Source organism: Haliotis rubra, unplaced genomic scaffold, assembly GCF_003918875.1.
Source record: "Haliotis rubra isolate DU_JTF1 unplaced genomic scaffold, ASM391887v1 Scf959, whole genome shotgun sequence".
Taxonomy (NCBI): domain Eukaryota; kingdom Metazoa; phylum Mollusca; class Gastropoda; order Lepetellida; family Haliotidae; genus Haliotis; species Haliotis rubra.
The window spans coordinates 67,107-95,042 of record NW_025767700.1 but is presented as its reverse complement, the minus strand read 5'-3'; the positions used below and the strand labels follow the sequence as shown (position 1 = coordinate 95,042).

At 37.9% G+C, this 27,936-nt stretch overlaps 1 long non-coding RNA gene across 1 annotated transcript; it reads left to right on the top strand.

Annotated features, from left to right (window-relative positions):
• Positions 1–17,481: 17,481 nt before the first annotated feature.
• On the top strand, positions 17,482–26,382 carry LOC124265043. The gene is made up of 3 exons (XR_006895324.1): positions 17,482–17,493; positions 24,842–24,850; positions 26,230–26,382. It is a non-coding gene; the product is annotated as an uncharacterized LOC124265043 (long non-coding RNA).
• The last annotated feature ends 1,554 nt before the right edge of the window (positions 26,383–27,936 follow it).

Sequence of the window (27,936 nt, the reverse complement as noted above, 5' to 3'; positions counted from 1 at the left end):
CCACAATTGGCAAGGTAGCGGACCGTGACGCGTGCTGTATTTGAAGAGCGTTGTCATGCTGGAACAACTCCCTCTGTCGGTCTACTATCGGAAGCATGTAACGTGCAAGGACTTCGTTGATGTACCGATTTGCCGAACCCTGAACAACCACTAAATCAGATCTTTGGGTGTTGAATATCTCACCCCACACCATGACACTGCTTACACCGAATCTGTAGACCTGTCGAATGGAGTTAGGGGCAAAACGTTCATTTTTCCGACGGTAAACACGCTGTCTTCCATTTCGCCTTTGAAGAAGAAATCGTGATTCATCACTGAACCAGACTCGCCTCCAGTTTCTAATGTTTCAGTTCCGGACTCTACGACACCACTGCAAGCAATTGCACCGATTGAAGTCTCTCAAAACAGGGGCGACAACTGGCCTTCTTTGTCGAATCCCCACTTCACGCAATCGATTCCCGACAGTTTGGTTGGAAATTCTTCTCAAACCAGAGATGCGTTGTGTAGTCTCCACGTCAATGACGCAAGTGAGCAACCCGGATGTAGCGGTCCTGGGCTTGGGTGGTAACTCTTTGACGACCGCTTCTCGGCCGATCTTGAGGGGAATTGGTTTGTAGGAAACGATCCAAACAGCAAGATATGATGGTTTGTTGAACGTTGAAATGTTGGGCAACTGCAGACTGCCGTTTGCCTTTTTATAGTGATCGATACCACAGGTTTTTCCTCTTACACGCACTTGCATTTTGCTTTGCATGTTTTCTTAGTGACGTTTTGGCAAATATTTTTCAAACGCTTCTAAAACAAGGGAAAAAGTTGAAATTGCCGTTTTTTGGCGCTGAAGCTGTTTACAATCACGCGATCTATTTTGGAAGGAAATAGTATATTTGTATTCTTTTTACGCAGCTACATGAGTCCAATATTCTCCCCTATGCGTTTCCGTTTTTGAAGAGTGTATATCCGGCTGTAGACTAGGTTATATAAAGTATAAAATATATGAAGGCTATATAATTATAGGATAACCACCATCATCATTTTCACAACATTTTTAACAAATTGTGAAATTAACTATGGTTTTGAATGATAAAAAAATATGCAAATTCACTAATTACGATATACAATGAAGACGTGGATCGAATATTGCTTGGAAACTGAGGTTAAGAAACAGTGATTAAAGTTGATACATCTGTATCAGATTATATGAACATCAATAGGGTCTCATGCGTTGATAAATAGAAGCCACAAAACCCTTTCCACATTCATAAGAATGAGTCGATTGTACAATTGTGACTATATCATGAGCAGATATTTGTTTCAGCAGTATTGCAGCTGTATGATGTTGTTTGTAAACAAATAGGGTCTGGACCAGACAATCTAGTGATTGTCACCATGTGATACAATGACAGAGCATGTGCTTATGAATCACTATGACATAGTGATGACACCAGGTGTTCGCGAAAGGGTGAGCGTATCCCGCCCTACAGATGCACCCGTCATAAACATATGGTAAGTCTGGTCATTTGTTCACCTGAAATAATTTGGGAACGTTTGGTATAAGTCAAAATAGGGAATTGCATCGAACATCATTTTTGTCACTGATGCATCAAATATGCATGTGCTAAACTTGCAGTACATAATTATGCTAAAATTGGAACGGTACAGTGAAGATTATCCATGTTAAAATGTAAATTCCTTTCATTGTTCTATTAAACATTTCAAGTTTCTGTACATTCTTAAACTATAAGATATTGTGATGTCACGTACTTAGAACGATATTTGTAAATAGATTAAGAAATAATCCTTTGTCGCCTACACCTTGAGCCAAATACACAATCCCAAACCATGTCAAACCAATACAAATTGTACATTCGACACATAATTATTATGACCACAATTGTCTTGGACCATCAATATGTTATAAGCTTTTCTTGGAATGCTATATACAGGCATCTCCAAAAGGTTTAACCAGCATTTCAGAGCTCTACCGTATGCATTTACATACAGAGGATTTATACTCACCGAATATTATTACATTGGCAGTCTGATGTCAAACATTTAAAAACCTTTCACATGCTAAAAGATGAAGAGTTTCAATTTCAATATATCCATTTGCACTCCACATCACAGATCCATATATCAATCTTGGATGTATTTTAGTACCAAAGAGTCTTTTTAAAAAACCCAGTAATGTCAATTTGAGATAATTTGTGAATATTTCCATAAGTGCCATTTTACCTCTGCGTGTTAATTGATGCTGCTTACCAGTTTACCTGTATAAACATCAGCCCCAGTTACTAAAGGACTTAACAGTAGTAAGCGCTTTGCCCTTGCAGAACCAAACCTCTTTATTAGATATACGACCACCCCAATCTAAAAACAGAAATACTGGTATTTACAGTCAAACCCCATCCAGCAGCATTTGTCACTAAATTGTTTAATTGTTTCTGCAAACTGGACAAGGCATCAGAGACCATTATCATGTCATCCGTAAACAACAATGCAATCTCTAAAACAACAGGGAAGCACTGAACCTAATACTTCCAATCATTACGTAGATGACTGGTTAATAAAGAATGAAAATGACAAAGGACGTAATTTACAACCCTGTTTTACAGATGCATATATGCTTTTAGTGGCTCTTAACGTTTTACCTACCCGTGAAGATGCAGGTTAAAATCGGTCTTCAGCAACGATTTACGCAAGTGGGATACGATGACATGTTCAACAGACGTGTATGTGGTATTTTAGACAAACATGTATGTATATATATATTCAATTGGAAAATACTAGTGAACTAGAGATAATTTACACATATGAAGCCTAAAAGTATGTGACAATTAAGGACAAAGTAACAATATAGTAGAACTAGTAAAATATATCGTTCTCGAACGGAACAGTCATGCACCTAGCGAAGTACATTATAAGTTGCCTTGCATGGCGAACAAGAGGGCAATGTGTCATTGACTTCTTGATTAGCAGAGGATATTGCCAAACAAGGCACATACACACCTACCTTTGAGATAGTCTAGATTCTGTAAATTGAACTAATTACGCGTTCCATGCTTACTCAACTCTGGCCACACGTCAGTGTCACTATGTACCCAGAAGGGAAGAACAATGAGGTCATTAGGGGCGAGGTTACTGTTTTGCGTGTGACGATGACCAGGAAGATATCTGTGTATTATATTCATTTATTTGTGTAATTGAATCCATAAATTAAAACATTAAATCTTGTGTACATGTGTTTGGGCTAGTCCATTGTCCAGGTAACAGGTAACAGGAAGGGGATTAGCAGTGCATTGGGCCGTGAACTTTGTTGTTATAAGCTGTAGGGGTAATGGGATGTAGGGGTAATGGGGGGGATACCCTCATACCATTGTGACAGAGGTATTAGCATTGTGACGCCATACGTCTAGCGGTATTACACTAGTGTAATATTGCTGTAAAAATATTACAGTGCAGTATCTTCCACGGGTGAGTAATAATGATGTATATACACCCTTTAGGGAAAACATCATGATGTTAATAAAAAATAAGAAGAACATAAACGGTTAATGAAATTCTATGCTAGATATCCAGGACTCAAGGTAAACGCAGAAAAAACAGATTGATCTGGACAGGATCTAAAAAATGGTCTAGACACAAACTACACAAAGAGTACAACCTTGATTGGTCACAATCGCAATTCAAACTTTTGGGCATTAATTTTGATGTAGAGCTTGACTCAATGATAAATATCAGTTATACAGAAAAACTTGAAAAAATAGACAAGGAGATGAAAATGTGGCCCTAAAGATCACTTACACCTATGGGGAAGAATGTTGTTCTGAAATCAGTACTTTTACCAAAAATAAATAATCTTTTTTCTTCTGTACCCACCTCACAAGATGTCACAAGTTATGTACTACAAAAGAAATGTTTTAACTTTATCTTGGCAGGGAAAAAGAGACAAGGTCAAAAGAGCAGTAGTGAGGTATTAATGTTCATATGGAGGTAACCCGTGAAGATCCGGGGTAGAATAGGTCTTCAGCAACCCATGTGCTTGCCATAAAAGGCGACTATGCTTGTCGTAACACTAACGGGATCGGGTGGTCAGTTTCGCTGACTTGGTTGACACATGTCATCGGTTCCCAATTGCGCAGATCGATGCTCATGCTGTTGATCACTGGATTGTCTGGTCCAGACTCGATTATTTACAGACCGCCGCCATATAGCTGGGATATTGCTGAGTGCGGCGTAAAACTAAACTCACTCACTCACTCACTCATATGGAGGTATTCATGTTCCAATTCTAAAAAATACTATTAAAACACAAAAGTTGATGTGGATTAAAAGATTATTGAATGAGGATACATTATGGAAAAATAGTACTTCAATATACACTCCAAACATGTCAAATCTATGGACTGCTGATGTAGAATATATTATCAAAAATATACTACCGAAAATCACAAATACGTTTTGGATAGATGTACTGAAAGCATGGTCAGAGTTTATAAACATTGGCAACCAAAGGGTATCTGGGGGAAAGGATATATTAAGCCAATCAATATGGTGTAATTATAACATCTTAATAGAAGGAAAACCGGTTTGTTTCAAGAAATGGGACGAATAGGGAATTATATTTCTGAGCCATATCATAAATCAATATGGTATCATTCACTCCCTTGAATATATTAAAAGCAGTTTCAATATTGACACTAATTTTCTTGAATACCTTAGCATTAAGAATGCAGTACTTGACTTCTTCAAGAAGAAAATTATATCTGTTAAGATGCTTCAATATAAACAAGTTATCCTATTTTACTATTTAATATAAGTTTGATGACAAATCGAAAGAAAAGTAAATATTATTACCAAATACTATAAGACTTTACCTTTGTTAAAACAACAGAAATATTAGGAAGACGATTTTCCCAAAATGAATGGGAGAATATAAATTTAATGCCCAATAGATGTTCACAGAGTGTAACTTTGAAATATTTCCAATATAAGAATACTCAGAATATTTTAACAACTAATACTTATTTACATAAGATTGTAATTAAAGAATCGCCATTATGCACATGTTGTAAACAGACACGAGAGTGTACGGCACCTACTGTTTGAGTGCAGTTTTTTTTAAAGTGAGTGTGGTCGGAACTGCCCTCAGGGCTCGAAATATTGGGCGAAGGACAAATTGAATTAACACTAGAAAATATATTATTAGGTTTTAAGGGCAAAAATAACAACCCTCTAAACATTATCTGCCTAATTGTAAAGAAGAATATTTACACTATGAGCATCAAAGATGTCAAAAACCAAACTTTAATCAGATCAAAAATGAGATCAAAAGATACTACAAATCCTGTAAATTTATTGCCTTTTCACACGCGGACCAAGCTAATTTTTTTTACATTTTGGTCATCTCTCCACACTCTCCTAGCATAATAATATGTAATATGCAAAGTTTACCTAGACGTATTGTGGTCCCACATAAAACAATTATAACGACGATGAACTGTTATTAATCAGATATTATCATTACTCAGATAACGATTACTGTACACTTCTATGATGATTGTGACTTGAAAGCTGGTTGTAGGTATGTACATGTATGTATTCGATTCAGATTGCCAGTTATATGTAACATGTATATCTTGGAAATAAAGACGTACTATTATTTATCAGATATTAGCATTTCTCAGATAATGATTAGTGTACACTTCCACGATGACTGTGACTTGAAATCTGGTATGTATGTATGTATGTATGTATGTATGTATGTATGTATGTATGTATGTATGTATGTATGTATGTATGTATGTATGTATGTATGTATGTATGTATGTATGTATGTATGTATGTATGTATGTATGTATGTATGTATGTATGTATGTATGTATGTATGTATGTATGTATGTATGTATGTATTTGATACAGATAGCCTGTTATATGTAACATGTACCGCTTGGAAATAACGACGTACTGTTATTTATCAGGCATTATCATTACTCAGATAATGATTACTGAACACTTCCATCATGTCTGTGACTTCAAAGCTGGTTGTAGGTATGTATGTACTTGATTCAGATTGCCTGGTATAGGTAACATGTATATCTTGGAAATAATGGCATACTAGTATTTATCAGATATTATCATTACTCAGATAATGATTACTGTACACTTCCATCATGACTGTGACTTGAAAGCTGGTTGTAGGTATGTATGTACTTGATTCAGATTGCCTGGTATAGGTAACATGTCTATCTTGGAAATAATGATCTACTAGTATTTATCAGATATTATCATTACTCAGATAATGATTACTGTACACTTCCATCATGACTGTGACTTGAAAGCTGGTTGTAGGTATGTATGTACTTGATTCAGATTGCCTGGTATAGGTAACATGTATATCTTGGAAATAATGGTGTACTATTGTTAATCAGATGATGGTTACTGTACACTTTCATGATCACTGCGACTAAAGAGCTGGTTTGTATGTATGTATTCGATACGGACTGCCTGTTGTATGTAACATGTATCTCTTGGAAATAAAAACTTAAAATAAAAATATAAATGATGTATATGGCTATGCCTTAACGTTAGACGGTACGTAGCGATGTGAGAGAGCCGAGTTTTGCCAGGGAAGAAGTCGTTTAATTATTTATACGGGACACTTCTCTGAAAAGACGTCAGATTACAAATTTACAAATGGATTATTTTCGTGACATGTCATGACATGGATAGAGTTCCTTACTTGCCACGACTAAAATCCATAAGTGTATTAACTTCTGCCTTTGTCAAGATAGGCGGGGAAATCAAAGATTCAAGAACTGAGAGTCTTCTGGAATAGTGAGTGAGTGAGTTTAGTTTTACGCCGCACTCAGCAATATTCCAGCTATATGGCGGCGGTCTGTAAATAATCGAGTCTGGACCAGACAATCCAGTGTTCAACAGTATGAGCATCGATCTGCGAAATTGGGAACCGATGACATGTGTCAACCAAGTCAGCGAGCCTGACTACCCGATCCCGTTAGTCCCCTCTTGCGACAAGCATGGGTTACTAAAGATCAATATTCTAACCCGGACCTTCACGGGTCTCGTTTTGTAATGAAAACAGCACACAAAAAGTGATCGGTTCAATTTATCACATGCTCGTATCAGGCAAAATCCACTAACAGTGATTCTTTGGTTGTTGTTTAATCATCAATTCATATGTGTAAATGTCATAGGCATTAATACTATCACGCGAACCTACTTGAACACTATTTGAGCGCGTGATAAAAAAAGAGAACAGCCTGATGAAACGATTCCTGACAAGCACATATATCTTTAATGAGCCACTATCATCTATTTTGCACTTACAATTTCAACTGACTCAGACAATTGTCTCTGTATTTGATTGCCGTGTTAACTGAATTCAGAGGGGATGATTTCTAGGGTGCTTTTAAAATGTCGGTCTTTTCATTTCCGCCGATTATTCAACAAGGCTCTTAAACCTGGCTTTATCGGGCCTAAATCGACCTCTGGCTGCAGACTAGGGCTATATATGAATAAATGATAACACTCTCATCTTCACATCAAGATATAAAATTACAGAAACTTTAAATGTATACTGGAACCGGAAAGATATATTTAGTTTGATGTGGATAAGAAGTATTAAAATATTAATAAAGCTGAGAGCAGTATTGCTAAGACAGAAACATACACGGAGGAAAAATATTTGGCAGTGATTTCTATAGAATTTAGGTCTCGAAGACGATCACCATTTTAATTTGTTAATTTGCTATTCATATACATGTAGTGAGATTAGATGAAGCTATCTTCCCCGTGTCTACTGTAACAACCACAAATATGTATAAATTTATAACGCTCATGATTTCAAAAAATGAAAGTGTTACAGGGCTTCTGTGTAAATACATGTATAGTGCATGTAAGAAGCGAGAAAAATGGTTACAATTGGATAGTTAATCCACAGAAACGGAGTCTCTATGCACCAGTGTAAATCGTTGTAAAGCCCTCGTGACCATTCGTAACACACCAGAGAAGACGAAAAAAAGAAACATCTCTGCAATGTGTGAAGCCCATTTCTGGTGTCCCCGCCGTGATATTGCTGGAATATTGCTAAAAGTGGCGTAAAACCATTCTCTTTCACTCACTCACTCATAATAATCACGGATGTTTCAAAATATTAGAGGCACCCGTGAAGAGCCACCTCCTCGTGGTGGGTGCTGGGTAACGCTAAGAGTTCTTCAACCCCCCCCGTGTGGACCCGGGGGTATATTTGGTCCACCAACCCGTTTGCCGTGGGTTGCGCCCCTGTGTCGGTGGAGGACGGGAGTCTGCTGGTTGAGGGCACTGGTTCCAGGAACAGTGTTCCTTTGCCCAACACACCACTTCGCCCCTTACTTCACCTACACGGGTGGTTGAATGGGCCCGGTTCAACCAATCGGCTGGTCATGCCATGCCCTGTGTATGTATATTTTGATACAAAAGTTTTAGACATGTTGTAAAATGTTTTGTCAGATGACTTGGCTTATGATTATATTCAAATTCGAAAATATTTCAGTTTTGTAATTTGCCTAGAGTCCTATGCCCAGAAGGCGGTGGCTCATGGGCCATTCTGGAGGAGTAATTATTTCTAATTTTTCTGCTGGAGTATATCATCCAAGTATTCTTGGTGCTGCAAGTTGGAAATCCACTTGTTATTAGCATTGTCTATATGATACTCCGTGGTGGGTGGGGAGCTTAGATGACGAACCAATATACCAACCATCATGGACTACCAAACCCCCAACAAAAAAACAAACGTCCACTGGAAAATGATGATCGGCAACGACCCTCTATACTCATTGATTACTGGCCACGTTTTTTGGTTATCGATTCTCTTGACAAGACTCCTTTAAAATTACATCCATTTGCAATTTCATAAGGTGTTTCTGGCATTGCAGGTGAGGTAAAAAACATCGAACGCTTGCGCTCAGGATCGCTGCTAATTGAATGTAGCAGAAAACAACAAGCTACCAACCTGTTATCAACTGATATGTTTATCGGAGTCCCGGTGTTAGTTGCTGCTCACAGAACGCTGAATACTAGCAAAGGTTTTGTTCGAGACCGTGAGCATCTTCTAGTAGACAAGACTGAACTCGATATTGTATCCGAGATGAAAGATCAAGGACTATCTTACGTCAAACGTTTTACAACTCGGAAAATAATGAGACTGCCGAAACCTATCTGTTTTCATTTTCAGCTCCAAATCGTCCAAAGTCAATCAAAGCAGGCTTCTGCAATCTGAATGTTGACTTATATATTCCAAATCCTCTGCGTTGCTTTAAGTGTCAAAAGTGCGGACATGGTGTTAATACTTGCACATTGTCTGTTACATGTGCTCACTGTGCTGAGAATACACATGTAACAGAAGATTGTGACAGTAATTACAAAAAGTGTGCAAACTGTTCTTGAAGTCATTCGTCCTTTTCTAAATAATGTCCAATTTGGAAAAGGCAAATGGAAATTAATAAAATCAAATTTTCCAGAAACGTCAGTTTTGCTGAAGCAAAAAAGATTGTCAAATCTACTGAACACACTGAAACGTACGCCTCCGTCACCAAAACATCTGAAACGTCCTCAAAAGGAGCAACTTCACCAATAATGACTTCGTCAAGCTCATGTCAGACTGACCTGGCATGCGTGAATACAGATATTCCCCAGTCTATCTCTCCTGAACACTCTACTCAGACAGATGCATCAGTTTCTACCGAACAGATCGTATCTCCTACAACCAACACTCCTTCTCAGTCTGATAGAAATTAAAAACTAACTGAAAAATCGAAATTCAAGACAAGAACAGAAACGTCCAAATCAAATCGAACACATAAAAGGGTCAGATAATAAAATAAAATTGTTTAACTAGTTTGGATCACTGGAGGAAATGGATGTATCTGATCACACCAATCCAAAGGCACATAGCTTGTCGCCCTCAAAGAAAGTGCGGGTAGATCCCAATCAACCCACCTACACGATAGACCATTCCAAAAATATAGTACAGTGGAATTGTAGAGGATTAAGGGTTTGTAGAGGATTTTAATGAGTTACAGCTATTAGTCCTAGATTTTGCACCATCAGCTTTCTGTCTGCAGGAAACTTATCTGAAGCAGACAGATATTTTTAATTTAAGTCAGTTCGTTGCATATAATTCTTTTCACCTCCGGGTGACAGGGCCACTGGATGGTCTTCAATACTTGTTAAGCAGGATGTTATCCATAGTCCTGTAACACTCACAACTAATATCCAAGCCGTTGCAGTGAGACTTACTCTTCACGTTACCTTTACACTATGCTCTCTGTATATTCCGCCTTCTTCAACACTCCAGCAGTGTGATTTTCAAACTCTCTATGACCAACTTCCTAAACCTTGTATTATAATGGGTGATCTCAATGGCCATAACCCGATCTGGGTTGGTACAAACACTAACTCCAAAGGTAACATACTGGAAGATTTTATCTCCAATAATGATTTGTGTATATACAATGACGATTCCAGCACTAATCTGCACCCTGCAACCGGCACCTACTCTTCTCTAGATTTGTCTCTTGCAGACTCTAATCTACTTAATGAATTTGATTGGTCAGTCCACAATGACCTCTGTGGAAGTGACCACTTTCCAACTATCTTATCAGAAATTAATCCACCTGACTCTATCGTATACGAGATGGAATCTGTTTTTAAGGTAGACTGGTCCTTTCAAACTTTATGCACATCTAAACTAAGGCCCGAATGTTTCAGTGATATAACTGATCCTATTTAGTTTTTTTCTGACATTTTAAATGAAATTGCTGATGAGTGTATACCAAAGTCGTCTACAACTCTACATGTTCTGAAACCATGGTTTAATACCGATTGTAGGCAAGCCAGAAAAGCGAGGAAAAGGGCAGAGAACTATTTCCGCCATCACCCAACTGTCCACAACTTAACTAATTATTAAAAAAAGTCAATGTGAAGGCACGCCGTACCTTCAAACAAAACAAACGGCAATCTTGGAGGAACCATGTCTCCAAAGTTAATTCACGTACGCCAATGTCCAAGGTATGGAACATGGTTCAAAGAATTAAAGGCAAAGGTTCAAAACCTGCTGTTCACCATCTTAAAGATGGTGATAATTTAATTACTGACAAATCTCAAATTGCAAATAAATTGGCGAAACTCTTGCCAAAAATTCACCATCGGCAAATTATGTCCCTGAGTTTCAGAGATATCAGAAACAACAGGAAAAGACAAAACTTAATTTTGAATCAAATAACGGTGAAGATTATAATGAAGTGTTTTCATTATCTTTAAATGGCACTCCCATCAAAGTTGTAAGCGAGGCCAAATTCTTGGGTCTACTTTTCGATTCTCATTTAACCTTCTTGCCACACATTAATTCCCTTAAAGCTAAATGTCTGAAGGCACTAGATTTGTTAAAGGTTGTTTCAAATTCTAAATTGGGAGGGGATCAAACTACTCTCCTTCACTTATACAGATCATTGGTACGATCTAAACTTGATTGTGGCTCCATCGTATATGGTGGAGTCTGCAAAAGCAACTTAAAACTACTTGATTCTGTCCACCACCAAGGCCTAAGACTTTGTCTTGGGTCTTCTAGAACTTCTCCTGTTGACAGTCTCTATGTTGAGGCAGATGAGCCTTCTCTTGCCCAACGCCGTATAAAATTATCTTTACAATATATTACAAAACTATATTCTAACGAGTTTAGCCCTGCTTTTAATTGTGTCCTTAATCCTCTCTTGGGCTAAGAATTCAACCATTCATTTCTGCTGCCGGCACTGAGCTGGACAAAAAACTCCCGTCTTCTTTCCTCTCCTCCTTGGCAATTAGTGAGGCCACAAGTTGACCTCACACTGACAAAGTTAAATAAAGCTGAAACTAATGAATTACAATATAAACAAGAATATAACCAATTAAAAAGTAAATATAATACATACAAATCCTTATTTACAGATGGATCCAAGGATGATGGCGCAGTCTAATCGAGGCAGATGAACCATCTCTTACCCAACGCCGTATAAAACTATCATTACAATATATTACCAAACTATATTCTAACGAGTCTAATCCTGCACTTCCCTGCATCTTTAATCCTCTTTATGAGGATCTGTACAACAAGAAATCTTCTCTTGTTCCGCCTCTCGGGCTCAGGATTAAGCCATTCATTATTGCTGCCGGCATTGAGCTGGAAAATATATCTCCTTCCCGTCTTCTTTCTACTCCTCCTTGGCAATTGGTTAGGCCACAAGTCGACCTAACACTCACTAAATTTAAAAAATCAGAAACTAATGACTTACTATATAAACAAGAATATAATCAATTCAAAAGTAAATATAATACATATAAATCCTTATTTACAGATTGGTCCAAGGATGGTCGCGCGGTTGCTTGTGCCACTGTCATTGGATCCAGAACAATATCTTCTCGATTACCAAATAACAGGTCTATTTTTACAGCAGAAGCAAACGCTATATTAACAGCTCTTAAACACCGTAAATATAGACAAATCAGGCTATTAAAAATCTTTCTTGTAAACATCCACTTTTAATCGAAATTATTGAATTATATAATGATCTTGCTACTGGCCAATGCGACATCGTCTTCTGTTGGTTACCCAGTCACGTTGGCATTTCTTGGAACACAATGGCCGATCTTGCTGCCAAGGCAGCACTCAACAAATCTGTGACACCGCTTCTTATTCCATACTCTGATTACAAAACTAGCATTAGAACCTACATCCGTGATCTGATGCAGAAGTGGGACACCCAGGTAGGTATCAATAAAATACATAAAATAAAACCTTATATTGGTTACACCTACTTGGATTGTCAGTCCAGATGTGAGGATGTCATTATGCGACGCTGTCGCATTGGCCATACGCGTTATACTCACAAATATCTGTTAAAAGGTGAAGATGCTTCGTTTTGTATCCCTTGTGATGAGAGAGTCACAGTCAAGCATGTCCTGCTTCACTGTGTTGAATTCTCCATCATAAGGGATAAATATTTCAATGTGAAAACCGTTAAGAATCTTTTTACAAATGTTAATGTTAATTTTCATTTAATTATTGGTTTTTGAAAAGAAATTGATTTATTTGATGAATTCTCATTAATGTGTTTTGTAAATAGATATATTTTAAAGATTAGTAGTTTAGATTTGTAACTTTGATTGTTAGTGGCTGTACCCTCAAAGGGCGTTAAAGTACAGTAAAATTATTGTCTTCCTTGGAGTGTATGTAAGTCCCAAAACTTTCAAAGTAAAATATATATTTACCACATTTTAAACGTAGTATTTTTGTTGTTTTAACTGTCGGCTATATTTTCCTACAATCGCCAGCAGATGAATTCGAAGGGATGATGTAAATCCAGCTAGGGTCCATGCAGGTAGCAACAGTAATGTAAGTCCCCATGGTTCCTAGTATGGTGATCTACCTTCAGTTGTTGGCGATCTATAGCCCGTGTTTTATACAGTATTGTCTTCTTTAATTGGAATGGTTTAGCTTTGCTTGCTAGTTTTATATTCATATCTGTGATTCTCTGGTATTTTTACTGTCCATCGTCGACAGGTTTTAATCGTCGAAATGTTTTCACTTTTTCTTGTATAAAATGTTTTCGTCACGATATGGCTGAGATATTGCCCATGTGACGTTAAATATTTACTCACTCACTCACTCAAATATTAGATACTCATGTAAAGCCTTCGTGCATATAAGACACGACCAAAATGGTTCAACTTGGATAGTTAATCCACAGAAACGGAGTTTCTATGTACCAGTGTAAATCATTGTCAACCCTTCATACGGAACAAACAACTGACTCGTTTTATAGTTTGTTGGTGTATCCTTTTTCCAACCCGCACTCAGCACTTTTCCAGCTATTTGACGGGGTCTGAAAGTGATCGAGTGGCTGACAATATAAGCATCGATCTACTCAATGGAAATACAATGATATGCACCAACTAAGTCAGCGACCCTGACCACCCATCCGGTTAGTCGCCTCTAACAACAAACATGGACTGCTGAAACCCGTCTCTTTACTGTTTAAGGGGCAATATTACATTGTAACAACTCTGTATGTATATGTGAGGAAAATATATATGTAAAATGGTCCAATACTAGTGAAATAGAACGAGGAAAAGAAACGAGAACTGCGAAGCCTGAAAATATTTGACAATACAGGACAAGGTAGTAATGTTGGCACATAGTATTGCAAAGCTGTTTATATTGACGTCATGAAAAGACGCTTTGCACGCACACGCACGCACGCACGCACACACAAATGAGTCCTTAGACCATCTCATCGTCGAACGAAATAGTTATGCACCAAACAAACACATTATAAGCCGGCTTGCAGGGCAACGCGCTGTCAGTTCTTTCATTAGATTCTTGAAGGATGTGATAGTTATCGCAGAGGATATCGCTAAACGGGCTACATACACACCGACCTTAGCGATAGTTTACACTCCGGAAATTGAACCAATTACTCTTCCATTTTTACTCACCTCTGGCCACACGTTCTTGTCACTATGTACCCAGCCGGGGAGAACGATGAGGTCATTAGGGGCGAGGGTACTGTTTTGGGTGTGACGATGACACTTCAGCGTTTCTGGTTCGAACCCAACTGACTGACACTGGGAATGAGTGTAACATCTTGCAACGCAGTCCATCAGAGAGGGGCTGGCGAAGCTGTCGTACACATCATGAGCGAGGTAAGTGTCCTCGATGTATCTGTTGTTAGAACACAGAGTCAGGACGTTGGTTGCATATGTCAAAATTATGACAGCTGGTACTAATGATGTATATACACCCTTTAAGGAAAACATCATGATGTATATTGCTGTGCCTTAACGTACGCTGGTAGCGATCTGAAAGAGCCGAGTGTTGCCAGGGAAGAAATCGTTAATTAATTTATACGATACATTATATTCATAAGGGACCAACCATTTGATACTATGGGGTGGATTGGGTGGGGAAGGTTGGTTCGTTGTTTTAACGCCGCACTCAGCAATATTCCATCTATATGGCGGCGGTTTACCCACTGGGACTGTTTTTAAGCTACATCCGAAAAACCAGATATATTGTTTAAAATAAAACCATGAGCCTAAATCTAAATATCTTTTATATAATGACATTTTGCAACAACAGTTCTAGTGGCTGACAATTCCTTTACTCAAAAACGTGAAGCACAATTATTCTGGAGTTTTCTGTGACAGGATTTCTCTTTCGACCCTCGACCACACATGTGAATAGTATATGTAGCCAAACAGACATGAATATTACGTTTCAGGTTTTACCTTTGAAATAAAGTCAGTATATGGGGTCATGAACTATACATGCTATGAAACGTCATCTGAAGGTCAGACAGAAATAAAACAACTCAGAACGATCAAAATTAACGCATTCTGTGTCCAAATCTCTGAGTGAGTGAGTGAGTGAGTTAATATTTAACGTCACATCAGCAATATATCAGCCATATCGTGACGAAAACAATTTATACAATCAAAAGTGAAATGAGAACATTTGACATTGAAATGGAATATATGTACGTTATAAAAACTTGTCGACGAAGGACAGTAAAACAACTAAAATATCACAGTTACAACTAAAACTAGTGTGGAGAGTTAAAACTGATAACATTATTTGGACAATACAATATAAAAACAGGCTATAGATCGCCAACATCAGAAGGTAGATCACCATACCAGGGACCATGGGGACTTACATACAGTACCTTTGCTACCTGCATGGACTCTAGTTGGATTTACACCATCCCTTCAGCTCCTGGCGATTGTAAGAACTGTTAGCCAAAATTAAAATCACAAGAATGCTACTTTTAAAAATCCTGGCAAGTTTAAATTGACTTTGAAAATTTTGGGACTTACGTACCCTCTCAGGAGGACAATATTTTTACAATACTTCAACCCCACTTGAGGATACAGCCACAAAGAATCTAAGGTATTAATTTAAACTTCCAATCATAAAATATTTATCTATTTACAAATTAGTTATCATCTAATTCTTTAAAAAATGCAATAATTAAATGAGAACTGACATTAGTAAAAAGATCCTTCATAGTTCGTGGTTTGATATAGTTATCCCTTGTGATGGAATATTCAATGCAGTCAAGCAAGACAAGCTTGACCGTGATTCTGTCATCACACGGGATACAAAACGGAGGATCCTCACCTTTAAGCAAGTATTCATGTGTATATCTTGTGTGGCCAATACGACATCGTCGTATGATGACCTCTTCAAATCTGGACTGACAACCCAAGTAGGTGTAACCAATGTAAGGATGTATTTCATGTAATGTATTAATACCCACTTGGGTGTCCCACTTCTTCTGCATCAGATCACGGATGTAGGTTCTAATGCTAGCTTTGTAATCAGAGTATGGAATAAGAAGCGGTGTCACAGATTTGTTGAGTGCTGCCTTGGCAGCAAGATCAGCCATTGTATTCCCAGAAATGCCAACGTGGCTGGGTAACCAACAAAAGACGATGTCGCATTGGCCAGTAGCAAGTTCACTGTACAATTCAATAATTTCTAATAAAAGTGGATGTTTACAAGAAAGATTTTTAATAGCCTGAAGACACGAAAGAGAATCGGAAAAGATGATATATTGTGTATATTTACGGTGTTTATTAATATATTTAAGAGCTGTTAAGATGGCATTAGCTTCTGCTGTGAAAATAGAGCTGTTATTTGGTAATCGAGAAGATATTGTTCTGGATCCCAAATCTCTGAACGTGGGCAGTGACATAGATGGTCCGATCGGAAATTCACACATGGAACATTTTCGTAAGCTGACATAGACATGGGAATATAAAGTTTCTTATTTCCCACGACTAAAAAGCCATAAGTGTTTCAATTTCTGTCTTCGCTAAATGTCGACGCATGTACTGATTTTGTTTTTATCATGAAATATGCATATCATGATAGGTCATCTGAAGATCACCGAGGAATAAAAGCTCAGAACGATCGACTAAAACACCTTCTGTGTCCAATTGTGTAATCGTCTTCTGGGATTGAGTTTGGGATGTTTTCTGCTTTGAGACTGGGCGAGAGGTACAGATCAAAAATGACATCTGTTCTTTTATATGTCATTGCATATGTCTCGATGATGGGATTGTTAAGGCATACTCATTAAATGACTTGCATACACGATGAGGGTGAGCATTGGCGAGGACATATCCATCTAATTTATGATGGTTGTATTTGTGGTACATCTACATCAGATTGCAGGATCTCTATCAGTTGTAATTTCTGACAACTGTGAAGCTCTCCATTATCACGCAGGGAAAATGGAACGGGTTGAATCTCGTGTTCGAAAAAGTGTTGTAAGTCACACTGTCTACTCTGGCAAGATATAAACAACAGCGAGAACAGTTGACAGTCTTCTTTCACTGCTTTCTCATGCTTTGGCACCTTGCAGATTGAACAAGTCAATTTGGTTTTTCCTATTGGTTGACAGAATAAACCTTGGTTGTCAGTTTGTAATCTAGCTGAACACTTTAAACTGGTGTTTTCCTGTTTCATGATGAGTAGTAGGGCTGCGCAATATAACCGGTTTACCGGTATTTACCGGTTCAGACATGAAAACGATACGTATTGCGATACGCTGATCGAAAACTGGTATATTGACTTGCATTCGGAAAACTTCGCAAAACTTCGCAACACTCGGAAATCGTCGGATATTTCCTTTTTCATTTGTACCAAATATTATTCACATTTTTATTTTTAATCATGAATAAAAGTTGTTATTAAAGCTTAATCAAGCATAGTGATTTGGCTGTGTATTTGCTCTATAAATCAAGCATTACCCCGAGTATAAGCAGTTTTTTGTGTAAAAATACTTCACGCAATATATTGCAATACATATCGCAATACATGCTTTCGCATCGCAATATAGTGCAATATGAAAATTCTCTGCAATATCCACCCCTAATGAGTAGCTAGACCTTTTACTGAGGAACACATTTTGTGTCCAATGTCATCAAATGACAAGATTCCTCGGTGAATGGACTGCCTATATCTTCTATGGCTCTGGTCAGGTTGTGAACTTTTTCGATGAACTTCTTTTTGTTGTATCTCTTTTCATCGTGGTGATCCAATTCTTCCATTGTTGGGTCATCGTTTTATGCTTGCTCATTACATTCTTCAACAACCTGGCTGACTTGAGGGCCTGCTACTATCCATCATCGTAGTACTGGGGGGTCTTCTTTATCACTCCATAGGCCTGTTCGTAGGCTTGATCAATTGCCGTGGCAGAGAACTTTCGGTTTTGTGGACATCTAAATTCTTCAGCACTTTCTGGATGAAGTTGGTTTAGGCAAAGCATGTCCTTCAGATGAATGGTGAGACAGCGTGCATAATTCACATTGTTGTTAGCAAAGAACACTGGGATCAGGTGCGACAGAGTTTCACAGTAAAATGCAAAGTTTGCTTCTCTAAATGATCTGATCAGCTTAAGGATCAAGAGTTCTATGTCCATGCCAATTCTGGTGCTTGTATCACAAAGTGAACGATTCGGCCTATTTTGGTCTGTTCATCGCCCTACTAGAGTGCCATTGTGTGAGGTGAATGTTCAATGAGGATATATGGATTCCGAAGTGAACTACTTTATAGATCATGAAAATATCAAATTGTCTTTATAGACTAGTCAAATTTGTCAGAAATGTGAATGCATGAGGCATTTTGAGTAAAATCAAGCAAACCACATATTCCGGGGAAGTTGTTCGTGCTGAATATGAATAAGTTGTGTGCTAAGCTCACAAATGCCTAATTAGGTCACAAATTGGGGGTCAAAGGTCAATGAGTGCAAAATTCAGATTTTTGAAAAAGTGTTTTCTATGCACACAATGAACTCATTTTACAATATATTGATTAATAATGTTACCACATCATGTCCAAATGCTGGTTTTCAAGGAAATGATGAAGGAAAATGTTTGTACTTTTGCAAACATCTCCCTTACGGAGCGACTTATTAGATGAGATACATTTTACATGCAATTTTGCTCCAAAATGCAAAGCAAGGCTGAAGCTTTTCTTTTGTTGATAGCAAACTGTTCAGATCACAAAATTTGTATATTAAGTGCATAATTACTTCAAAGGCCAATGCGTGCGACAGGATGCGATAGGCGTTTTTACATGTATGCGACACGAATGTTTTATACTGCTTCACGTGAATGTGAAATGAAACTGCTTTCATTCATGCAGTGAATTTGATTAATGATTTTAGCAACATAATTACCCATGTAACAGTTCAGGAAATCATGGGGACAGGTAGGGGTGAGTGAGTGAGTTAATATTTAACGTCACATCGGCAATATTTCAGCCATATCGTGACGAGAACTTTTGATATTGAAATGAAATATATGTGGGGACAGGTAGGAACCCTATGCGAAAATCATGGGGACAGGTAATATGAGTGAGTGAGTGAGTTAAAATTTAAAGTCACATCGGCATTATTCCAGCCATATCGTGACTAAAACTAATTCTAAATTCATAATGCATACATATAATATATGAGAATTTGCCAACGAAGGACAGTAAAATTACTAGGTTATCACAATTTAGGTAAAACTAGTTAGCATATATCTTTAAAAGTAGAAATTATATTTGGACAATACAATATAAAAATGGGATATTGATCGCCAACAACTGAAGGTAGATCACCATACTAGGAACCATGGGGACTTACATTACTTTGCTACCTGCATGGACCCTAGCTGGAATTACACCATCCCTTCAGCCGCTGGCGATTGTAGGAAAATTTAGCCGGCAGTTAAAACAACAAAGATACTACGTTTAAAATGTGGTAAATTTACATTTTACTTTGAAAGTTTTGGGTCTTACGTACCCTTTCAGGAGGACAATAATTTTACGCGACTTCAACCCCCTTTGAGGGTACAGCCACTAACAATCTCAGCTACTAATCTAAACTACCAACAATAAAATATTTAGCTATATACAAATCAGTCAACAAATCTAATTCTTTTAAAAATTCAACTATTAAATGATAATTAACATTATAAAAAAGATCCTTCAATGTTTTGACATTAAAATACTTATCCCTTGTGATGGAATATTCAACAGTCAAGCAGGACATGCTTGACCGTGATTCTTTCATCACAGGGATGCAAAACGGAGTATCTTCGCCTTTCAGTAAATATTCGTGAGTATATCTAGTATGGCCAATGCGACATCGTCGCATAATGACCTCTACAAATCTGGATTGACATCCCAAGTAGGTGTAACCAGTATAAGGTTTTATTTCATGTAATATATTTATACCTACTTGGGTGTTCCACTTCTTCTGCATCAGATCACGGATGTAGGTTCTAATGCTAGCTTTGTAATCAGAGTATGGAATAAGAAGCGGTGTCACAGATTTGTTGAGTGCTGCCTTGGCAGCAAGATCGGCCATTGTGTTCCAAGAAATGCCAACGTGACTGGGTAACCAACAGAAGACGATGTCGCATTGGCCAGTAGCAAGATCATTACATAATTCGATTATTTCAATTAAAAGTAGATGTTTGCAAGATAGATTTTTAATAGCCTGAAGGCAAGAAAGAGAGTCGGGAAATATTATATATTGTTTAGGATGTCTTTGAATATATTTAAGAGCTGTTAAGATGGCGTTTGCTTCTGCTGTAAATATAGAGCTGTTATCAGGTATTCTAGAAGATATTTTTCTGGATCCAATGACAGTGGCACATGCCACTGCGCCACCGTCCTTGGACCCATCTGTAAATAAATATTTGTATGTATTATGTTTGATGTTTTTAATTGATTATATTCTTGTTTATACTGTAATTCATTAGTTTCAGATTGCTTAAACTTTGTCAGAGTTAGGTCAACTTCAGGCCTCACCAGTTGCCAAGGAGAAGAAAGAAGACGGGAAGGAGATATATTTTCCAGCTCAATACCGGCAGCAGAAAGAAATGGTTTAATTCTTAAACCAAGAGGCGGAACAAGAGAAGGCTTTTTGTTGTACAAATCCCCATAAGGAGGATTGAAAACACAGTTAAATGCAGGATTAGACTCGTTAGAATAGAGTTTTGTTATATACTGTAAAGATAATTTGATACGACGTTTGGTAAGGGATGGCTCATCAGCCTCAACATAGAGACTATCAATAGGAGAGGTTCTAAAAGACAAAGTCTTAAGCCTTGGTGGTGGACAGAATCTAATAGTTTTAGGTTGCTTTTGCAGGCTCCACCATATATGATGGAGCCATAATCAAGTTTAGAGTGGACCAATGATCGATATAGGTGGAGGAGGGTAGTTTGATCTCCTCCCCACTTTGAGTTGGAAACAACTTTCAACAAATCAAGGGCTTCAGGCATTTACCTTTAAGTGATTTGATATGCAGCAAAAAAGTTAAATGAGAGTCGAAAATTAGTCCCAAGAACTTGGCCTCCTTGACAACTTTGATTGGAGTGCCAGTTAAAGATAGTTCCGGGTCTTTATGCGGCTTATATTTTCGACAAAAGTGTAGACAATTAGTTTTAGACTTGGACAATTTAAAGCCGTTTTCAAGACACCATTTATTTATTTGATGTAAACACAACTGCAATTGCCGTTCAATAGTATGCATATATTTACCACGACAAGAAATATTAAAATCATCCACAAAAAGTGATCCATCGATTGAATCGTTTAAAATCTTGGATAAACTGTTGATCTTTGATACTAAATAAAGTGACAGACAAAATACTGCCTTGAGGGACACCCTGATCCTGATTGTAATGATCAGACAGGGTTGAACCCACTCAGACTTGAAATTGTCTGTCTTTTAAAAACTGTGATATTAAAAGAGGCAAACGGCCTCTCAAACCGAAATCATGTCAATCCTTCAAAATGCCATGCTTCCAGGTCGTATCATAAGCTTTCTCAAGATCAATGAAAATTGATACAGCATGTTGTTTATTTACTATAGCATTTTTAACAAAGGATTCTAAGCGTACCAAATGATGAATGGTACTACGATTTTTCCTGAAACCACATTGAATATTTGTTATAAGGTTATTGGTTTCAAGATACCAAGTTAATCTATTATTCACCATACGTTCCATAGTTTTACAGACACAGCTAGTTAGAGATATTGGTCTGTAATTTGACGGATCTGTATGATCCTTGCCAGGTTTTGGTATTGGGACTACAATGGCATTACGCCACGAGGGAGGAAAATTTCCGGACGTCCATATTTTGTCAAATATATCTAAAAGTGTGACCAGACATGGTTCAGGTAAGTGTTTCAGTAGCTGATAATGAATATTGTCATCACCCGCTGCAGTGTCATGAGCTTGCTCAAGAGCTGTATATAGCTCATGTAATGAAAACAGTCCATTATAGTCTTCACCATTATTTGATTCGAAATTAACTTTTGTCTTTTCCTGTTGTTTCTGATATCTCTGAAACTCAGGGACATAATTTGCCGATGATGAATTTTTGGCAAGAGTTTCGCCAATTTTATCTGCAATTTGAGATTTGTCAGTTATTAAATTATCGCCATCTTTAAGATGGTGAACAGCAGATTTTTAACCTTTGCCTTTAATTCTTTGAACCATGTTCCATACTCTGGACATTGGCGTACGTGAATTAATTTTGAAAACATAGTTTCTCCAAGATTGGCGTTTGTTTTGTTTGAAGCTACGACGTGCCTTTGCGTTGAGTATTTTAAATTTATTTAAGTTATGGACAGTTGGGTGATGGCGGAAATAGTTCTCTGCCCTTTTCCTCGCTTTTCTGGCTTGCCTACAACCTGTATTAAACCATGGTTTCCGTACATGTGGAGGACTTTGGTATACACTCATCAGCTATTTCATTTAAAACGTCAGAATAAACTCAATAGGATCAGTTATATCACTGAAATATTCGGGCCTTAGTTTTGATGTGCATAAAGTTTGAAATAAGGACCAGTCTGCCTTGGGAAATTTCCATCTTGTATAAGATGTCTAACATGGTTGATCTCTCTGACAGGGATAAACTGAGGAAGTACTATGCAGATAATGTCCATGGTCTTGTGTTTCAAGGGGACATGGATACGACCCAAGAAGTACAGCCTCATCATTCTGTACAACATACAGCACAAGCTCACCACACTCTCCAGGATCAACGCGCAGACAAACCACAGACAACTACAACGTACCAGATAAAATCCCTGGCGAAAACCTACTCTACGCTGGAAGGTGTACCAAGGATAAAGACTAAACGTGTAGTCTTATCTAACATAAAGGCCGATAAACCGTTTGACAGTGTGAAACAGCTCATTCACGACTATGCACATGCTCGATATGTGCATGTGACGTACACAAGACTGCTACGCAAGCGCTCATACTATGACGGAACAGATACCTTCACAGTGCAGGTCAATATGACGTGTGACGACTACACTGGTGATACGAACGATAACCTCTGGCCAGCTGACATCACATGTCGTGACTATGTACCACGACAGAGGAAACGGGACAATTATTGGCAATATAGTGATAATGGATATTCATATCAAAATGAGTAAGTTTCTCCTTGTTTCCCTATATATCATGGCTTTAAGCTTAATATCATGGAATTTTCGTGGCTTAACACATGATTGTCAAGATATTGTCAATAATATTCCAGATGATGTTGATATTGTTGCTGTGCAAGAACATTGGCTCAATCCAGATAATGTCCGCAGTCTCAATGATATTAATGGTTTTTCACTCATTTCATCTATATGTAACAAAACAACTTCTTCTCGAGGTGCTGGCGGTGTTGCCATACTGCGTAACAATAAGTCCACCTGGAGGCTGCGCAGAATTGCAACCAAGACAGAATTTTTTGTTGCTGCAGTTGTATATGCACATGGATATCCTGATATGTATGTAATATCTTCCCGACTTCCTTCTACTAATGTTCTGCACTCTGTGTATGTAGATGCAGTTGAACAACTCTTTGATATGTATGATATCCTTAGTCAAAAGGGTGATACTTTTATACTGGGTGACCTCAATGCAGATATCTGTAAAAACATATTATCCCGATGTGATAGTGTGCTTTATAACTATATCACAGAACGGCATCTTATACATGATGTTAGTACATTACGCAACCATGGGCCTGACCATACATTTAGAAGTAAGGACAGCAGATTTAAATCGCTCATTGATTACATACTCCTCCCGTCACACCTGACCGATCAGCTTGCCTATTGTTGTGTAATGGGTGATTGTAGCTACGCTGTATCTGACCATTACCCATGTCTTGCTACTGTATCTAGACAACAGGAACATGTAAGCAAATCTGATAGCCTCTATTTTCCAAAATGGCATAAAGCTGACCAATGTGACATTAACGTATAGAGCGAGGAGAGTTCCCGACTTCTCTCAGAAATTACTATCCCCTCTCATCCCCTACCTCCCCATGAAATTGAATCATACACATGTAATGTTATAAATGCTTTACAATCCGCCAGTTCCCGGTGTATTCCATCGGGTGTTTTTAAAGCACATTTAAAGCCATACTGGAAATCAGACGGACTAAACGATTTGCATTACAATATGCGTGTAGCTAGACGCGAGTGGTTGGTTGATGGTAAACCAAGGACAGGTAACTCGCCTTTGTATATTAATTACAAATCAGCTAAGCGGGAATTTAGACGATTACATCGTAAGTCTAAACGGAAACAGCGGTCAGACTTAAGTAGCGAATTAGAAAGGTGCTCCGATGCTGATATAGGTACTTTCTTTAAATCAGTTCGCAAAATGAGGCGACAGAGTCCAGTTGTTAAAGAGCTAGTATTTGGTCATAAATGTGCAAACACAGCAGAAGATATTTGTGAACTATGGGGTGATTACTTTGCAGATCTCGCCAAACCTCATTACTCTCCATTATTTGATAGCAACTTTCTAATAACAGGAAGGTTAGAAATATAAGCCAGAAACATTCCTCATGCAAAAAGATATTTTATGTAAACATATTGAAAGTGATGAAGTAAAGGAACATATCAGTAATCTCCACAAAAATAAATCCCCTGGCCCGGACTGTATTCACAATGAACATCTTATTTATGGTGGCGATGACATCGTAAATACATTAACGGCACTTTTTAACTCTATTTTAGGATCTGCATATGTCCCTAGCACCTTCAGAAGAGGTGTAATTATCCCAATATATAAAGGTAAAAAGGCGAAAAATGATCCAAAAAATTATAGAGGAATAACTCTAACTCTTATGGCTAGACTAGAAATCTGGGTACAAGAATACATACCCTCATTTCCAGACAAGCTCCAATTTGGGTTTAGAAAGGAACATGGAGCAACCACTTCAGTTTTTACTCTAAACGAAAGCTTATCATATTATATAAGCAGAGGTTCTCCAGTTTATACAGCCTTTATGGACAATGAGAAGGCGTTTGATCGCATATGGCATAATGGACTCTTTTTAAGGCTATATCAAATGGGTATAAAGGGCAAAATGTGGCAGCTCCTATATCAAAGTTATACATCAAGCTCTGCTTTTGTGCAATATTGTGGTCTGAGATCAAATGAATATGTTATCAAGCAAGGTGTTGGGCAAGGTAGAGTCTTGTCTTCCTGGTTTTTCCTTGTTTTTATTAATGATTTGATATGTGAACTTAGAGATTTGAACAAGGGCATTTGTGTAAGTGGCATTAATATCCCATGTATTCTATTGGCTGACGACACAACACTTGCTTCCACCTCTCCAAAAGGTCTTCAATCATCACTTGATACTGTTTACAGCTATGCTTGTAAGTGGCGTCTAACGTATAACGGTTCTAAAAGCACTTGTGTCATTTTCTGCAAATATAAGAAACGTCTGGGTAATTATTCTTTCAAATTTGATGATTCAGAAATACCAATAAGTGATTGTGTTAAGTATGGAGGCATTTTACTTTCGTCTGATCTATCCCCCAAATCTAGAGTATATTCATACTGCCAGAAAGCACGACAATCTGTAAATTCTCTAAAAAGTCTTGGTTTAAATGGTAAAGATCTCCACCCTACTTCTTCTGTTAAAATATGGAAAAGAATTATACTTCCAACGAGCTTTTACGGTTGTGAACTTTTACCCATTCTTCGAGGTAAAGATTATGACTGGGTAGAAAGTACACAGAGATATTTTGCCAGATGCATTCAGGGTTTCGGTAAGCGCTTTTCCTCTGCTTCAGTGCTAGGTAACCTTGGATTGTGGAGCTTGGATGGTTATATAGATAAATGTAGACTATTATTTCTCGGCAAGCTGTGCATCAGCAAGTGTAACTCTTCATTTAAGGATATTTTCTGTGTACATTTAGCCACCTTTCAAAACAGAACAGTTGTCTTACACAGTATATGTGACACACTTATTCAAACCAGTTTAAAATACAATCTCTTCAATTATCTTAGTGACTATCTCGATTTTGGAAGGTTTCCATGTAAATCGTCATGGCGAAGAATAACTATTAATTGCATAAATAAATCTGAAACTGAACGATGGATTTCTCACGTGTGTGTAAGGCACGATATGAATAGATATCGCTTGACCCACAATTTCTTTGGTGTACATAGATTGTATTGTTTGATGTATTTTTACCCACAGTTTAAAGATACATTACAGTTTTGTGTACAAATCAGCTCAAGGGGAAAATTCTCAAAACATTGTGAACTCTGCAAAAGATATTGTAATGATTATGACTGCCATATAATTTTACACTGTGAACACTATATGTATAACAGAAATGATTTCTTTTCAAAACTTATAGATCTCTTTGATGTGGATGTTTATGTACAAATAGAATTATTATGTGAAGATGAAATGTTATCACTATTTTCTGGGGGTGAACTACTAGTTACTAACGATATTGATGAAATGTCATGGAGATGTATGATTGTCCTCTTCTGTAAATACCTATATTCCTTGCTTCCCTCACTAAACTGTGCATTCTAGACCTTTCATCTTTTCTTTGTACATATATATGACTATATGAATGTGTTGTGAATATATTGCTGTGATTATGTTGCTGTAAATATTTCATGTACATGTTTATAATGATCTTCGGAATATAATCTGGAGGAAATAAAGAGATTCATTCATTCATTCATTCATTCATTCACAAGTCATTATTGGATATAAAATCTTCCAGTATTTTAGGCACCCGTGAAGAGCCACCTCCTCGTGGTGGGTGCTGGGTAACGCTAAGCGCTCTTCAACCCCCCGTTGTGGACCCGGGGGTATATTTGGTCCACCAACCCGTTTGCCGTGGGTTGCGCCCCTGTGTCGGTGGAGGACGGGAGGCTGGTGGTTGAGGGCACAGGAACCAGGATCAGGTGTTCCTGTTGCCCAACACACCACTTCGCCACTTACTTCACCTAGACGGGTGGTAGAACTGGCCCGGTTCTATGAATCGGCTGGTCACGTCAAGCCCTGTACATGGTGGATATATATTTGCACATTTTCTCATTTTGAGGGTATTGGCCTTTTCGATTTCACGATTACAATTTAATTATACGTTAACTTGCCTAGAGTCCTATGCCAGAAGGCGGTGGCTCATGGGCCAATCTGGTGATATGGATCTCGGAAAACTGATTTTCTTGAGACAAATGTCATGGGCCGAACCAGCCTGGCATGTGATCTTTAAGAATTTTCAGCTATTTATGTCTGTATTTCTGGAGTATAACATCCCTGTAGCCCTGGTGTTGCAGTCAGGTTTCCACTGCAACATCGTCCTTGTTGACACTCGATGGCGGGTGGGGAGCAGGGTTGTCGAACATTATTATTATACCATGGCTCACAACACACACTCTGGTTCGTCGAAAACAAATAAGCGGAGACACCTTTCGTCGTCATCTGATGAAGGTGTATCCCCTTTATTGAATGATTCCTGGCCGAGGTTTTGGTTATTGCAACTGATGATGGAAGTC